This window comes from Coenobita brevimanus, chromosome 111, assembly GCF_032717465.1.
Source record: "Coenobita brevimanus isolate Jiangsu-jjx chromosome 111, ASM3271746v2, whole genome shotgun sequence".
Lineage (NCBI taxonomy): Eukaryota > Metazoa > Arthropoda > Malacostraca > Decapoda > Coenobitidae > Coenobita > Coenobita brevimanus.
In genome coordinates this window covers 33070848-33081500 of record NC_137064.1, presented here as the reverse complement: position 1 = coordinate 33081500, position 10653 = coordinate 33070848, and the positions used below count along the sequence as shown (strand labels likewise).

At 42.9% G+C, this 10653-nt stretch overlaps 1 protein-coding gene across 1 annotated transcript in view; it reads right to left on the bottom strand.

The window, feature by feature from the left end:
* The window catches only part of LOC145417862 (acetylcholine receptor subunit beta-like 2), a 359174-nt gene that overhangs the window by 44319 nt on the left and 304202 nt on the right, over positions 1-10653 (bottom strand). The window lies entirely within an intron of this gene.

The window sequence follows — 10653 nt, the reverse complement described above, 5'->3', positions numbered from 1 at the left end:
TTTATTCTTACTTATTTTATTCTGGTTAATTCCTGACCATATCATTCCCTCAAAGGCTTAGAAAATATCGCTAACTTTGTCCTATTACCTCTGCCACGTTCTAATTAACCTGCACATCTATTTCCTGTTTCCATCTCGTTTTGTTACACTTCAAATCTATGTACACATCAACGTAATCCATCCATTTTCCTGCCTTCTACTTCAACCACCGTCTTCATACCAACGTGCTTCTTTGCTTTCCCATAAGTTTACCTGCCTACCCACCTACCTATCTACCTTCCTTTCCTTCCTTCGTTTCTTTCTTTCTTTCTTCCTCCCTTTTCACAAAATTTATCCATCTGAAAACAACTAACTTTCCCACTTCCTCATCGCATCTAGCCAAAAATTCACATCTTCACTTCATCACCCTCCCCAGTATCGCTGTCAGGTACTCGCTGCTCTACTGTTGTTCACCACTGAGTCTACTGTACGAGAAGGCGATTAACCGTGGATGTAAAGGAGTCAACTACACTAAAATGACATCTGGTTAATTCTTGCTGCCTCCAGACGATTTTCTCAAACTATGTCTCTATTTTGTAACAAGTTTATTACTGTATATTCCCCTTCAGATGGACTTGTTAAACTGAAGGAGGTGGATCCAGCCTCAATCTCCTTAAACGTTAAATAAAATCGTTAAATAAAGACTAGAGTAAGATCGTTCAATAAGGACGCCAGGTGGTTGCAAGGCTAAATTGAAAAGTAAGTCGCCAATTTGAAAGACTTAAGGCCCCACTTCCATCGCCGCCAAAAATTTACCTGTACCCATCAAAACAAACATCACTACAGGTATTCCAACGCAATTTCCCATCAGATTTAGTTTCCATCAGCGTTTTTAAAAGAGTGTTTGACGAATTTCATAACAGATTTACTTCCCATTACCTTTTTTTTATATATATTATTTTGACGACGGGGAAAATCTGAGGGGAAAAAAAGGGGTCAATATTTTTTTCCCAACTTGAAAGAGGGGATAAAATTTTACCTGGTTTAGTAATTTTTTTTTTTTTTTTTTTTTTTTTGGCACGATGGCTGTGCTGTTGCTAGGTTGACTTTTTTTTTTTTTTGGGGGGGGGGGACACGGGGTATATATGCTGGGGATGTTGCTTTTTGAGAGAGAGAGAGAGAGAGAGACAGACAGAGAGAGAACCAAAACTTCAAACACACAGCCCCACTATCTTGAGAAAAATGAAAGACGGTGACATTCAACCCTTCCAGTACGGCGCCCTATTTTCATTTTTATATTCATTCCACCTCTAGACGATTTTCTTCATCCAGGGAGAGACCTCGTTAATGAAGGGGTTAATGAAGGCCATATCCAACCCCTCCAGCTCGAACCGTCTCCCCTCAGCTGAGTAAAATCGTCTGGATAGGAGGATTTGGGTTTATGGTGGCATTGGAGGATTTGGGAATAAGGAGGTCATGGGATTGAATGGGTCTGGAGAAAATGGGTGGATGTAAGAGGACTGCTTTTGAGGTCTATTGTCTATTAATTTATCTATGTATCTATCAATCTATCAATGCGTCACAATCTATGTATTTCTTTATCTGTCGATTTACCGACCTGTTCACACACACACACACACACACACACACACACACACACATATATATATATACCTGATTGTGTCTGTCTACGTATCTCATCTATCCACATATGCATTAATCTATCTATCTATCTATCTATCTACTTGAGAATACCTATCAAAACCAAATAACCGTGCGGTAATAATATCTACCTCGACACCCGCATCTCTGTATCCATCTGTATCTATCTACCTATCTATCCATGGACGCACGCAGCATCCTGTGAGAAGTGACATGACTAACAGAACCTCCAGGTACTTCTGTCCCTACTCATCAACAACCCCCCCTCCCCTCCCCACAACACGCCACCCTGCCTCACATACTCCCCAACACCTTTATACTCCTACCTCGTTTAATTAATTAGTTATCAGCTCCCCACAGCGCTCCAACTCTCTCTCTCTCTCTCTCTCTCTCTCTCTCTCTCTCTCTCTCTCTCTCTCGTCCTCAGGATCTAACATTTCTTTTCTTTCTTTAATTCCTTTCTTCACATTCCTCTCTCATTTTCCTCATTCACGTAGTCTCTCTCTCTCTCTCTCTCTCTCTCTCTCTCTCTCTCTCTCTCTCACACACACACACACACACACACACACAACCGGAGGATAAAGAGTCTGTTCGAAGCTTGTCCATTATAGTTATTACAAAAAGGAAACTAAATTGAGTACAATGAGTGTGTGTGTGTGTGTGTGTGTGTGTGTGTGTGTGTGTGTGTGTGTGTGTGTGTGTGTGTGTGTGTGTGTGTGTGTGTGTGTGTGTGAGAGAGAGAGAGAGAGAGAGAGAGAGAGAGAGAGAGAGAGAGAGAGATTAATACCCAGCAGTTTCTTCCTTACCTACCTGTCAACCTATTTCCCAAAGGTAGGCCTACCTACTTACATTCCTTCCGTTTCTGCCTATTTTTGTTCCTACCGACCTATCTACCTACTGCCTACCTATCTATCCTTCTACCTACCTACCTACCCATTTATGTATGGTCATCACTTTTCCTCCCTTTGTACCTACCTACCTAGACTGTCCTTACCTACCGTCATCATCATCATCATCACCCAATTTCTCACTACAAAGGAAAGGCATAAATTTTCAACATATAATGAAGAACACAAAAATATAAATAAATAACCACTACTATAATTATCCACTTTCTGAACATAACGAAAGAGTGAAAAGATTTATAATTTTCTTTTTTATTTACGTGTGTGTGTGTGTGTGTGTGTGTGTGTGTGTGTGTGTGTGTGTGTGTGTGTGTGTGTGTGTGTGTGTGTGTGTGTGTGTGTGTGTGTGTTGTATTGTTTTGGGATGGATATTTTTTTTTTTTTCTCTGAACTCGTTATTCTTATTAGTTATTATCATTACCTCTATCCGGTGGGGGATTAGCTTAGGGTGATGATGATGATGATGATGATGATGATGATTAGTGTTTCTGTCGCTCTTATTATTATTATTATTATTATTATTACCATCGTCATTATCACCATCATTACTGCTATTATTGCTACAGTTTTATTACCCTTATCAACATTACTGCTTTACTTAACGAGGAACGTCATTAGCTTTTTTCTTTTATTTATATTTATTATTATCAGAATATTAAAAGTATCATCAGTATATAAAGAAAATATTAACTTTATTATTTACTCGGCTTCATAATTTTAATGGGGTTGGAATAAATTTTTACGAATTCTCTCTCTCTCTCTCTCTCTCTCTCTCTCTCTCTCTCTCTCTCTCTCTCTCTCTCTCTCTCTCTGACGCAATAATATGCCGGTAAGCTGAGCCAGGTGTTTCCATGGCGACACACAGCTTCCAACGCTTCCCTTCATCACTCATATCACCACTCACTTCACCACTCACTCCACAACTCATCACTTCCCTTCACCATTTCATCACTCACCACATCCTTCACAACTCGCTATTTCCCTTCCTTCATCTCTCCTTCATTCTCCCCAAAATTACTTCAATCACCTCTTGCTTCATTATTACCTTTGCCTCTCCATTCACCACTAATTACTTTCCTTTCACTACTTCCTTCACCTTTCCCTTCATCAGCCATTATCTCCATTCATTGTTCACTGCTTCCCTTCATCCCTACGCATTTCCTTTCACTGCAACCTCTCCTTCACTTTTCTCCTAAGTTCACCACTCTCCTTCATTCACTTCACCATTCTATTCACTCCCCTCCCTCAACCACCCCTCACTACCACCCACCTCTATACCCCCACCCACCACGCAGTCCCCCCACACACCGCACTATCCCTCCACCCACCCCACCTCCATACCCCCCCATCCACCACGCGATCCCTCCACCCCACTGCACTCCACACGCGCGGCACGTGGAGAGGTGGAAACCCATAAAAGGTCAAGGTCAGAGGTCACCGGAAGCACGAGCAGGTAAAGCAGCATACAGTATAACCCTTAGAGGCAAGGGAGGTGTTCTCGTGGATTTAGAAGGCTCCCTAGCATATCTCTATCAGTTATTTTTTTATATATATATTTTTTTGTTTATGGCAAGTTACCCCCTCCTGTATGTTGTCCAAGGAAGCTCTACTCCGTTCACTCTAACTGGGCGTAAAATTGCCTTCTCTCCATCTTGAATGCTGAGGTATAAGAAGGGATTGATACCAGAATATGGCGCTAGTCACGAAGAAGTGCTACGGAAAAGATGTTTTGCGTTAGTACTGACTTATTTTGCCAATGAGATACGTGAATTAGGCTGCAAAAGATCGAATATTCTGTCAAAGATATGGTGAATTAAAAGATATGGGTCGAATTTAAAAAAAAAAAAATCCGAATGTACAGGAGAACATACATACTAAATCATACATACTAAACACATACCACATACATGCTAAATCACCAAGGAAGAGGTGCTACGAAGCCTCCTAACCCCTTCCACCAGATGACGTACGCAAACATTTTATTCTTATTTCCGGACGTATTTTATTTTGCTTACGAAACCTTTGTGAACGGGAGAGGTTTGATATGGCCTGCATTAATTTTCTTATTTATTGTCCTGTCTCCTAATTACAGCCTTCATTACCCTTCTCATTTATTGTCCTGTCTCCTAGTTACAGCCCACATTAACCTGCTCATTTACCGTAGTCTCCTAATTACAGCCCTCATTAACCTGCTCATTTACCTTACCGTCTCCTACTTACAACCTTCATTAACCCTCTCACTCCTTGTATCGTCTCCTATGTTCAGTAAAATAGGCAGGAAGTTGCAAGAATTAACCAATGAAATTAAATCACCGATCTGAAAGGACTGGATTGGATTTAGCCGATTGGAATACAACTTTTTTCAGCCTTCTCTTCCCACGTGTCCAGCACTGAAAGGCAAAGTTCAGCATCACACCTTTTACATGTATACAGCTTCAGTACATTCAGACAATTGCCATCACTCCAATTCCGTATTTCCTTCTCAATACCTTTTTTCACTTCAATTCCGTACTTTTACATTATTTTTATTTTTTTCACTCCAATTCCGTATTTCCTTATTTTTTTTTTCCTCAATTCTGTATTTCCATTTCATTTTTTTTGCTCCAATTCCGTATTTCCTTTTTTTTACGGTACTTTTATTTATTTCATCCAATTCCGTATTTTCTTCTCATTTTTTGTTTTTTTTTCACTCTCATTCCGTATTTCCTTTTCACTATTTTTTTTTTCTGAAGCTTTTATTCAATCTAGCATAATTCTCTGGTACTGAGGGTTTATGCAAGCTTTACCTAACCCCTCTAGTACGAAAACTCTCCGCAAACTTGTAAAAATCGCTTAATGACGGCGTGAATCGTAGAACCACTGCTATATGAGAGAGGGGGAGTGAGTTCGGGGAGGGCAGCCAAATGGTGGGTAACAGAGCGACTTGGAGGCGTTTTTTCTGCGGCCACCCTTTGCGGGATTAGGGGATCGGGCTATAGATAGATAGATAGATAGATAGATAGATAGACAGATAGATAGACAGACTGCGCCCTCGATCTGACGCATACGAAATTAATGACAAAGTAACTGACCTATGACCCTTGGTGAAGTAACTGACCGATGACCCTGAAGTAACTGACCTATGACCCTTGGTGAAGTAACTGACCTATGACCCTTGGTGAAGCAACTGACCTATGACCCTTGGTGAAGTAACTGACCTATGACCCTTGGTGAAGTAACTGACCTATGACCCTTGGTGAAGCAACTGACCTATGACCCTTGGTGAAGTAACTGACCGATGACCCTTGGTGAAGTAACTGACCTATGACCCTTGGTGAAGTAACTGACCTATGACCCTTGGTGAAGTAACTGACCTATGACTCTTGGCAAAGTAACTGACCTATGACCCTTGGTGAAGTAACTGACCTATGACCCTTGGCAAAGTAACTGACCGGAAGTAACTGACCAATGACCCTTTGCATGAGTGGTTCTTTGGCTAAATGAGATGCTGAAATGATCAATCTGCGGACGTGATTTATGAATGGATTTTTTTTTGACGCCACACGTTTTTATTCCAGAAACTATTTACAAACTGGAGGTGCTCGATACAGCTTCCTTTACTACCTTCACTACAGTCCGCTGGGAGAGGGAAATGGAATATGCTAAAATGACGCCCACACACACAAGAATTTAACCATTACAAACCGGTGACTTTTTTTTTTTTTCGTTCTAGCTCTCTTTAGATGATTTTATTCAGCCTGGAAGGAACCAATTTTCCAAGTCTCTCCAATCCTGAGAAAAAAAAAAAAAAAAAAAAAAAAGGAAACTACGAGCGAAATAAAATATACGTCACTAGAAAGCTGCGGTTAACAATGCCAGTCACGTGATTAACATTATAATTAAGTTGGTATTTACAGGCGATCTAACTCAACCTTTAAGGTGTATCTCATTAAGGAAGTCGTTAATTAAGGTGCACCTAACCCCTCCAGCCCTCAGAGTCTTCCTACGCTGAATTAAAACGACTTAAGACAGCAATTTATATGCAAACGTATGCTTACTAGCCAGATGTGGAGAGAGAGAGAGAGAGAGAGAGAGAGAGATCCAGGTCCTCCTTCGGCAAGACGCGGATCCAGGTGCGACAGGTGGGCAATATTGGTGTGTACATTATTCGTGTGTACATCTTGGCCGGCCAATACAGGGACCCCCACCTGGCCAAGATGCAGATTCACACACACCTGATTGAGATGCAGCCTCACACCTGAGTGGCGGGGACATCCATGCTCCTCAGGGCAGAAGGACACCAATATAGCCAGGTGGAGAGAGAGAGAGAGAGGGGGGGGGAGACAGTGTGGGCGGGAGAGAGACACTGTGGGCGGGAGAGACACACTGTGGGGGAGAGAGAGACTGTGGGCGGGAGAGAGACACTGTGGGCGGGAGAGAGACACTGAGGGGAGAGAGAGACAGTGGGGAGCAGTCCTCACTCCCCGCCTTGTGCTGTTTGATGGTTGGGATCAAAGGAGGAGGAGGAGGAGGAAGGTGAGAGGAGAAAAGGAAGAGGAGATGGAGAGACGACGAGGAAAATGAGAGATGGGGCAGTGACAGAAGAAGAGTTGAAAGAGGAGCAGAGGAAGAAATATAGGGAAAAGAGAGAGGAGGAAGAGAAAAGGAAGAAGGAAGAAAACAAGAAGGAAGAACGGAAGGCGGAATGGAAGGAGGTGAGGGAGATGGAGAAAGGTATAGGAGGAGGAGGAGGAAGAGGAGGAGAGAAGGCGGGGGAAAAGAAGAGAAGGAAGCGAGGAAGGAAGGAAGAATGGAATTAAAAAGGAAGAAGGAAGGGCAGGAAAGGAAGGAAAGGGGAAAGGTACAAAGGAAGTAAAAAGGAAAGTGAATAATGAGGGAACGTGAGAGGAAGAGAAGATCAGAGAGTAGTCTAACTGGAAGGACGAGAGACGACAAGAGATTAGGTTAGACGGAGATGAATGGAGAGAGAGAGAGAGGGGGGGGGCAGAGAGGCAGAGATGAGGAGGGGTGTAGGAGGAAGAGGAAGAAGAGAGGAAGAAGGAGAACGAGGGGATGTGGGACAGTGGGAGGAAGGAAGTGTCAAATGAAGGAAGGTGAATGAGAAGGAAGAGGGGGGGAAGGAAGGAACAGGAGGAGAGGGAAGGAAGGAAGGAAGAGGGGGGGAAGGAAGGAAAAGGAGGGAGAGGAAGAAGGCCAGGAGAGATTTTTATGGAAAGGAAGGAGGAAGCGGGGAAGTGGAAGGAAGAGCAGGAGGGATGAGGGAGGGGGAGGGATGTAACAGGGGTGAGGAGAGGAGGAGACGAAGGGAGAAGAGTATGGGGGAGGAAAAAACATGAATAAGGAAACTGGAGGAAAGAAGTAAGATGAAGGAGGTGGAGAAGGAAGGAGATGAAGGAAAAGATGAAGGAGTGAGATGGAATACGAGAAGGAATGAGGTGGAGTGAGAGGAGTGAGATGACTGAGGGAGAGGAGTGAAGTGAAGGAGGGGGATAGGGGACAGCAATGAAGGAAAGTGAAGGAAGGAAATGAGAGAACGATGGGAAGGGAAGAATCAAGGAAACAGGATGAAAGAGGAGGCAAACGAGAGGGGGGAGGGGGGAGGGAAGAGGGAGAGGGGATGAAGAAGTAGGAAGAGAAGAGAGCGGAGAGCTGGAAGAATTAAAGGAAGGAAGAGGAGGAGATGAAGGAGGGAGGAGCAGGAAGAGGAGTGAGAGAAGGAAGGAGGAGGAGGAGGAGGAGGAGGAGGAGGAGGAAGGAGAGGAGTGAAATTCTGAGAAGGGGGAGGCTTTCATCTCTGACGATATTACCATGCCGGTTGATGTGTGGTGTGGTGTGGTGTGGTGTGGTGTGGTGCGGTGCGGTGCGGTGCGGTGCGGTGTGATGTGGTGTGGTGTGGTGTGAGGGGATGTGGAAGGATGTAGTGTAGTCCCTAGGTGGATATCTTCTCCACTCTCTACCTTACGCCTGTTATCTCCACTATCTTACGCTTATCACCTCCACTCTCTATACTACACTTCTCATCTTCACTATCTTACACCTCTCATTTCCAAACTTTATCTTATTTTACCCGTTCACCATCTCTCTCTCTCTCTCTCTCTCTCTTTCCCTTTCTCCACCCATCCCCACCTCCTCGACAGGTAATCCCAACACCTGCTGATTAACGCCAAGTCACCTGTCGGATGCATAAAGGCGGAATCCCGTAAAGGTCACGTTACCATGGCGACCGTGTGACCTCATCCCTTTGACCCCACAATGATGTCTTTTGAGGGGGCCAGAAGGAACCAACGCCTTTTCACTAAGAATATCTCCCCTCATGTAGAGTGATAGCTAGATAGATAGATAGACAGACAAACAGATAGACAGACAGATGGATAGATACGTAGGTGGTTAGGTAGGTAGGTAGATTTATAGGAAGACATACAGACAGATGGATACAGAGACATAGGTAGGTAGGTAGGTAAGTAGGTAGGTAGGTAGATAGACAGATATAGACTGATAGACAGATAAACAGATAGACAGATAGATATAAGGGCTGAAAGTGTACTCATGCATAATACACTGAGTTACACAAAACACTTTTTAATATTTTCATAAGTCTTTTAATTACAAGGTCTCCCTTAATGTAGAAAAATAATAGGATTAATCGTGTAATTATTAGTATTACACTGAATTACATACATTATTTTTTAATTCTTTCTTATAAATACCGTGGCTGTCAAGTGTAATTTATCATCTCTTAGGGGACAATGATTACTGCCAAAGAACTATCTCCATGACGAAAGAAATGTCGCGCAAACCTGTTATCCAGTTTTTAATCTGAGAGAAGAACTTGATAAAACAGCAGACAGTATAAATTCCTGTGCCCAATTAACTATATTTCCTGATAAGATTACCTTTGTTTTTTTATCATCATCAGTAGCAACAGCATCTTCAAGGGGTGGTCAATTTCCTCAAGTGCCAATGAAGGTCGGTTATGCTTACTCTTCCCATGCTCAGAAGCCACATGTCTCAATATCATTTAACTTCACACCTCTTAAGTGGTCAAAAACGTGCCGTACTTTAGTGTGTGTGTGTGTGTGTGTGTGTGTGTGTGTGTGTGTGTGTGTGTGTGTGTGTGTGTGTGTGTGTGTGTGTGTGTGTAGTATAAAAGCTTAATTTTCCATTTATGACCTGAAAATGCGGCAAAGCTTTTATGTAAACACAAATATAGTCTGTATTCCTGGAAAAGAAGAATCGCTGGCCTCATTTGAAAAAGGTATATTTCAAAACATTAACTGGACAATAGCCAGGTGCGACAGGTGTAACAAATAATTAACCTGACCATGAGGCGGTGAAGCCAGGTATAAAGGCTGGTGACCCGTGACCTTACCACTCCCACCGCCTCCCTGGGATCACCTGCAATCAACAGTCTCTAATCCTCACAACACAAATAATTCCTTTCAACAACGTGATTATTTTTATTCTAATCAAAGCCACCGTCAGATGAGGCTACAACTATGTCTATTCTATCTCTATTCATCCCCATCCCCCAGTGAGATCCTTTATTTTCTTACTCATGTTGATCACTAACGCCATACGATTTTATTTAACTCGTAAGAGATTTCTCGTAGTGAAGGAAGTTATACAAAGCCTACCCAAAGAGTCCATGAATACTGACTACACACACACACACACACACACACACACACACACACACACACACACACACACACACACACACACACCAATCCTGCATCCGAAACCCACAGCTAAAACACAGACACACACAAGCACCTTCCCAAATCTGAACGAATACATAGGAGAAAAATCGAAGCATATGAAACACGCGATAGGAAAGATATCGTTTTTCACTGTATTTCGCCAACTGTAAATTTTCTTCAAAGGGAAATGGGAAGATACGTTTTTTTCTCTGACTGTAGAAGGTAAAACTCAAACCCACATTACTCCTGTCGAAGCGTAGGGGCCCGAGGCTAGACTACTGGAGTTTGGCAGATTATAGGGTAGATCCTACAAACAAATCAATCAGTAAAAATAAAACAAAATCCAGTCACCCCGCGCGGATCGAAACTACACAAGTCTGTCACTCAAAACGGGGGCACTGAAGCCA